The following is a 7,577-nucleotide window of genomic DNA, read 5'->3' as shown; positions in this document are numbered from 1 at the left end:
CGAGTTTCTCAGAAGACTGGCAGCAAAAGTGGGGGCTGCATCACAGAACAGAGAGCCTCTGCCATGACCACCCCAGGACGGGTAACTTTGGCACACCAGATCCAGTCCATAGGCTGCAGTTTGGAGGCTACTGCATTAAAACTATAATCCTAGGCATATCTACATCTGAGCAAGTCCTCTCATATGCTTCTTATTTTTTATCTGGGATATTTTAATCCCTTTCATTTTTATACTTTTACAAACTATTATAACCCACTTTACGAGTTTCAGATGAAATGAGTTAGTCATTTAAATGCATCTTAGAGTAGAAATAAGAAACGAATAGCAGGAGATGAAGCGACTCTAAAGTATAAATTTAAACTTTTTGTGTGTGCCAGTCTTCATGGGGTATGGCAATGGAGGGGTGTCATGTCAAATTCCTGCACCATAAAATTTACCACTAAACCACTGGGATGAGCGAGTTGTCACTCACTGTTTCACAAGCACTTGCATCCAGTAAGTACCCAGGTTATATTTTTAGCAATCGGTGTCCTTTGAACATGTGAAACTATCTTACTCTGAAACAGTCAATGGCCAGTGTTGCTGGGCAGCCCACACAGTGTCACCAATCAGCAGCCAACCAGTGGTTTGTGATCCCCACCTGCCGCCTCCCTGCAGCCTTGCCAGAGACTCACAGTTTTGCCCAGTGCACCCCATCCAGCAACTGTAAATTCCAGATCAGCTTTACAAAATTAATGTCCTTGGGGGACTTTATTTAATACATTTCTCTCCTGTCTTTCCTCGTGTGTAGGTGCTCAAGGTGGCTTACTTATTTGGAGAATTTTTAAAAATTCCCTTTTGACCCCCTCCCCAGGGCCCCCCCAAAAGCAACTCACAAATGCAAGATAAAGCATTCCTTGCAACTCACCACCCCAGTCACATTCCTCACTCATTCCCCAAGTGCCGCAGCTTACTGGCTGCTTGTGTAAAGTGTGCAGAACCAAAACTTCCTGTTCTCTGAGCTGGAGTAGAGTCCTGAGCTAAGGGTAGTTGCTGGCAGCAGCAGTCAGACTGGAGTCAAAGGAAGGAAGGATGGTAGGGCAGCTATCAGTGGAGTCCGCAGGGGGACTCTGTGAACCCCATCAGCCAGTGCTCAACCTGGCTGTCCTCTGGGTCTGTGGCTGTAAAAGGTTCACTGTCACTTCCTATTGTTTTTTAAAGGAGAGACACTCAATGGGGAGAAGAAGGTGAATGCTGATGAACTTCTGCTACTCGAGCAGTGGGTTGACTTCAACTTGGAGGAAAACAAGACAGAAGGTAAGCAGAGTTGGCAAATTACATAAGAATTGCACTGCTGGCTGTGCTATTGAAGAGCAACAATCAGAGCTAGTTATTGCCCTTGTGCAGGTCTCCCAGAGATGTGCAAATCTTGTTCATATTTTCAAAATATGAGAGAGCCCAAGTATCAAGCCGGAAGAGCTAAGTTATAATGAGGGCTAGATAACTTACTTCCGAGGCCACATGCTTGACACCACTGTTCTACAGGTTTCCATTTGTTCTTCCAAGTCCTATGAAATTCTGGACCATGGTTTTGGGTCTCCAGAATGACCCACTAAGGCAGCGATTTTCAATCAGTATGCCATGGCAGTACCCAACCAGTGCAATGCGGATGCAAAGAAAGCGAATGCAATTTTAGCCTGCATTAACAGAACCATAGCTTCCAAGTCACGAGAAATTGTGGTTCTGCTTTACTCTGCACTGGTTAGATCTCACCTGGAGTATTGTGTCCCATTCTGGGCACCCCACTTTAAGAAAGATGCAGCCAAACTGGAGCAGGTTCAGAGGAGAGCAACAAGGATGATCAGGGGATTGGAGGACAAGCCCTATGAGGAAAGGTTGAGGGAACTGAGAAGAGAAGGCTGAGAGCAGATATGTCAGCTCTCTTCAAATACCTAAAGGCCTGTCATATGGAAGAAGGGAATAATTTATTCTCAGCTGTCTCTGAAAGTAGAACTAGAACCAAGGGGTACAAACCGTAAGAGAGGAGATCTCGATTAGACATCAGGAAGAAATTCCTGAGGGTCAGGGCGGTTCGGCCCTGTGGAACAGATTGCCGAGAGAGGTGGTGGACTCTCCCTCACTGGAGATATTCAAGCAGAGAATCAACAAGCACCTGTTGGAGATTCCCTAAGAGGCTTTCCTGCCTAAGGCAGGGGGTTGGACTAGATGACCCATTCCAACTTTATGATTCTGTTCTATGAATGATCCTCAGGTGTGCCACAGGATTGGGGGGGTGTCTTTTATTAGTAGGGCCATTGGGGGATGTGAGCTGCCCACCTGCAGTGTGGTGTGCCTTGACAATTTTGTGCCTTGTCAGTGGGCCATGAGATGAAAAGAGTTGAAAATCATTGCTGTAAGGAATCAGAACTACCCAATTATAATGCCTTACTATTTTTTTTCCACTTGCAGGTGCTCAGTCCATTTCCAGGGTTCAAAACTCAATCACATGGATACTCCTGGTGCTTTTCATCATCCAGATTGTGGGCTTGGTAACCACCATCTTTGTTTTTACAAGTGAGTAGTAAACGAGCATGCTGTTGGTACCCATTCGTTTGGTGGCAGCACTTTCAGAATTCCCACAAATGTTTGCAAGGCTTGTCTTTAATCGATGATATAGGGCTGCTTCACATGTGCCTGTGCATGACAGTCACAGTTGTGCCTGCTCTCCCATGTGTACACATGTTCCGAATCACTCTTCCTAACATACGTGGACACTGCGCCTATGCCGGTTGTTTCCTACACCTCCTGGAAGAACAATATCATGCGTCCAGCAGGCATTCATTGCATCTACATTTTTAGCAACCTTTTGCACCCAGGAAATAAAAAACCCATAAATAGAGGTGTTTGAAAACGGTATTACTCAGAAGTAAGCGCATTGTGTTCAGTAAGGCTATGATAATATGGAAGCAAAATCTCTACCTTGAAATGTGATATCATCACACACTGTGCATTGCCATACTAATCCTACATTATTGGCTGCGTGCAGTGGGCGTGATGATATCCCATCATGCTCTGTATTCATCTGGACATTACAAGGAAAAAGGGAAGAGACGTGGACTGGAAGCAGCTTTGTGTCTCTTGTAATATCTCTTTATGCACTGGGCTCCTTGGAAAAATGGACAGGATAGTAGCATAACCTTGAACCAATGATGCTTCTCGTTGTCAGTGGCTAAACCCGACTTACCGGCTGCCGTCACTGCCCCTCCTTGTTGCCCTCATGGCTGGATCATGAACCAAGGGCACTGCTATGATTTCTCCGAACTGGAAGGGACCTGGGCTGCTGGCCAGCACCACTGTTCCTCCCTCGGTGCCTCTCTGGCCGTGATTGATAGCTTAGAGGAACTGGTAAGAGAAGGACCTGCAAAACCCTCTGTACCATGACGCCTCCATGCCAGCATGTGTGAGCCACTACCTCCAGCTATGCTTCAGGCTGCTAAATGTCTTCCGGCTATTTTACAGATAGCTTGTACCTGGATGGGCAGCAGGCAGCTTGCGTGGGCCAGTCTGGCCCGGTCAGTGACAGATGGTACTTCAATTTAGAAAAGAAAAGAAAAAAACCAGGAAGACACCCTTCCATAAATGTTCGTTTGTTCTAGTCATATCTCACTTTCCATTAAAAATGTTTTAAAAATTAAGCCACTCCCAATAAAACATTTTAAACATTGTAAAATAAATTCATGCAATCAATAAAAGTATAATGGTAGCACAGAACAAATCAAATATATAATAGTTTGGCATGGCATTAGAAGCCCCCTCAAGCAGGCATTAGAAGCCCCCCAAATCTTCAGCATCCCTTTTTAAAAACAGAATGAGGGGGAGCCAGCCTGATTACCCAGGAGTTCCACTGTTGAAGTGCTGCCAGTGAAAAGGCCCTGACTCTGCAATGGCAGACCAGAGAGCAGTCATCGTTGTCCCTTAAAAAACACTGATCTTAAAGGCCCAACAAGTTTGTTTTGGAGCAGGCTGTCCTTGCATATCACTTTTAATTCAGGAAATGTTCCTAGTCCTCTGATTTACCAAACTATACAAAGAGAGAATAGAAGCCTTGCAAGCAGCATTCTGCCAAATGGCAGAGATAGAATTGCCATTTTACAGCATTCTGGCCAATAAGCGCAGAGGCGTTCAGGTGGTTATCATCCACCAGGATGTTCTCCTGTTCAAGTATAATTAAAATTGATGGGAGACGCTCATTAAATTCTATAGGGGTTCTAGCACATTTAGCTCAGGGACCCACTTTTTAGAATGAGAATCTGTCATGACCCACCAGAAGTGATGTCATGACAGGGAGTGACATCATCAAGCAGGAAAATTGTTCACAATCCTAGGCTGAAATCCTACCCATGCTTACCCAGGAGTAAGTTCCATTGAGTATCATTGTTGAAAGAATATACATGATAGCCTATTAAAAGTGCAGATGTATAACATTTCCCCAGATGCAGTCATGTACCATGGGGGCATCAACATTAAAAATAAAATATTGAAATGAATGGGGACCCACCTGAAATTGGCTTGCAACCCACCTAGTGGGTCCTGGTCCACAGTTTGAGAAACACTTCTATAGAGATAACAATTCAATAGAGATTCTGCCTGAAAACTTCCCAGTAAATAAGGTCTCATGAACTGGATCTGTTGGACAGTCCTGCTCCCAACCCTTCTGCCAACCAAAACCTGGCTCCCAAGGCAACCATCTCACCTTCACTTGTGACAAAGCAGGGCTGGTCCTGTTAGTGGTTCAAAAGGGAAGTGCTACCAGCTTTTGTTGCAATCCAGCTGTGTGTGCAACACCAGCTATGGTGCTGGCTTGTCTCTTGCTTCCTGTGATTGTCAGGGTTGTCAACTCGCATCTGGGTGGGAGCAGGGGATGAAACCTAGGACAGGTCAAGGAGTGGGACATGGAGTGGTGCTAACAGCAAAAGCCTCTCCATGTCCCACTCCTTGACCTGTCCTGGGTTTGATTTGGCCTGTCCTGGGTTTGGTCCTGTGGCTGATGCTGGCAAATATGGTTGGCTGAGCCTCTGCTTGGATGGTCAAGTGTGGGAGAAAAGAGCTGCACCCAGGAGAGGAGCTGTATGCAGAAGCAATCCCTTAGAACTGCCAATGCCAAGATGCTCCATCACTCGGCCTCCGTTTGCTCCAGAATTTAGGGGAGGAGCAGCAGGATGTTGGCTGTGAAGGAGTCTTACTCCTGCACTCAGGCAGCAGCATGTGGAATGGTGCACTGGGCTTGAGCTCAACAGCCTAGTTCCTTAGTGTGCATGTATGAAATATATGCTGTTCAAGCATGTGCACTCCATGAACATCTGTGTGCTGACTTTCCAGCTTTACTCAAAAATTCTAGCAGGCAGCCCCAGATCCTGGCTTTTACGCAAAATATTCTGGCAACTGGACCAGCACTTTTTTAAAAAGTCATTTTTTAAAAAGTCTATTAGCAACCTTAAATGTGCGAGTTCCCTTTTCTAAAACTCAATTTATCTTAATCAGAATGTTGCAGTGCACCACAAGGGCCCCTTTAACCACTGGGTGGGCCTCTTCAGAGAGCCAGGATTGACTTGGAAGTGGCCCGACGGGACCCTGTTCAACAACCTGTGAGTTCCAATTCCCTTAAATGTTTTCTGGTTTTGTGCACATCACCTTGAGTGCATCTCTCAAAAAAGCCACTCAGAAATGTTGTAATCGGCAACAAACAAGTGATGTTCACAGGTGACTTAGCCCCCTTGTTGCTCTTGCTTTGCAGCTATGAAGTGCAAGGAGATGGACAGTGCGCTTATCTAAAGGAGGGGGCTGTGAGCAGCACCGAATGTCTCGTGGTAAAGAAATGGCTCTGCAGCCAGAAAGTGAAGATGAGGGAGAGGAGCGACAGCCCCTGCAAGATGACATGAAATGTCAAGAGCTGAACTTGTCCCAAAGGAACTTCTGGTGCTTTTGCATACCAGCTGTCAGCAGTGGTGTACCAGGGGAGGGGCAAGGGGAGCAAATGTCACAGATGCCCACTCCTCTGCCCTCATCCCACAGCTCTTACCATTGCCTTCCTACCCCGTCCGGAGGCATTGAAGCCTCCCTGGTCCTCAAAAGGCCTTCTAAGAGCATTAAAATATCTCTTCCAGTTTTTGCTGAACACTGGAAGTGCCCTTAAAGGCCTTCTGGAGGCCTCAGAAGGCCTTTGGAGGATTGGAGTTTTGCAAGGCCAAACAGCCACTCAAATAAGCAACTCAGAATGACTTGGTACACAAGTATGAAGGTTCACAGGCTCTTATTGAATTGTATACAGTTGGTCCACGGGACTCATGTCCAGAGCATGGACATCGTCCAACTGGTGGATTTTAACCTTTATACTACACAATCCTTTGTCTGAAAATCCAAACTTCTCATTCGCTGAAGGTTTGACATGATAAATGGGGCTCAGTTTTAATAGGACATAAAGTACCATTTACATACAAGATGGAAAATAGGTGGGCAACAAGTGAGCAAAACCATTGATTGGCTCTTATTTACATACAGGTGGGGTTTCATCTTAACACTCTGCCAAAATTACATAATTTCCAAAAGTTTCCAAAACCAGTAGGGTTCGTTGTAACATCATTTTATCCAGCACTGACCCTCACTCACATTTATTAGTCTAATTAGGGACCTCTTTGAGAAAATAAGTTTTCGTACTAGCCCCATTAAAGTGAGCACACAAATACTTAAACATGGGTGTGAAGACCTTAATTTGGCAGAACTTCTAACCCATTTATTGGCATTTATTCCTTTAAACCCTTCCTAATTAGGATGGCTTTGCTCATGCAACTCATACTAAAACCAGGAGAAGAGGTATATTTCTTATGGGCCCTCTTGCTAACCTGTGTAAACTAGAATCTTTAAACTCCCTTTTAACAATTTTACTATATAATTCTATATAACTATGTACCTTGTGTATATTGGTATTGAGGGCTTTATGACCTTTCTTGTGTGACTGGCTAGCACTTATTAAAGTGTCATATGGCCTCAGCTAGTTTCTTGTGACCTTTCTATATTTTAACACAAAACAACCCAAATAGTACTCTGCATGTGTGAGTTCTGTTTAACAACCCTTGTCAGACATTACATGTCAGGCAGGCTATTTTGAGGGAACTCTGTACTAGCCCCCCTCTCTTATCTCGGTTGTTATTCACACAAAGACTCTTTCTTTAAGGATGGTCTTGTTTATCTGTCTAACTGTTCTGAACTCCCCTCTGCAAGTGTAAAAACATCCTTGAGAATACAAGATAAGGATGTTTGCAGTGTTAAACTAAATTTTCCTAAAATCAAGCATCTTTGTTTTTGAAGACTTAATTTTAATTACTATCATATATATATATATATATATATATATATATATATATATATATATATATATATATATATATATATATATTGGTTACACTTTAAAAGCAAAGACTAAATATTTATATTTGTTTTTCCTTCTTCTGAAAGCTTAGAAGAATAAACAAGTGACTTTTGGCACCTGGCATGGAGACCTGTGCACCTGCCAAATAGCCCGTTATCTCTCTGGTTGCCTT

At 44.2% G+C, this 7,577-nt stretch overlaps 1 long non-coding RNA gene across 1 annotated transcript; it reads left to right on the top strand.

Annotated features, from left to right (window-relative positions):
- Positions 1 to 996: 996 nt before the first annotated feature.
- LOC136641274 (uncharacterized) lies at positions 997 to 7,370 on the top strand. Its single transcript, XR_010793859.1, has 5 exons — positions 997 to 1,074; positions 1,201 to 1,296; positions 2,449 to 2,553; positions 5,521 to 5,624; positions 5,774 to 7,370. It is a non-coding gene; the product is annotated as an uncharacterized lncRNA (long non-coding RNA).
- The last annotated feature ends 207 nt before the right edge of the window (positions 7,371 to 7,577 follow it).

Source organism: Tiliqua scincoides, chromosome 2, assembly GCF_035046505.1.
Source record: "Tiliqua scincoides isolate rTilSci1 chromosome 2, rTilSci1.hap2, whole genome shotgun sequence".
NCBI classification, from domain to species: domain Eukaryota; kingdom Metazoa; phylum Chordata; class Lepidosauria; order Squamata; family Scincidae; genus Tiliqua; species Tiliqua scincoides.
This window is presented reverse-complemented; position numbering and strand designations above follow the sequence as displayed.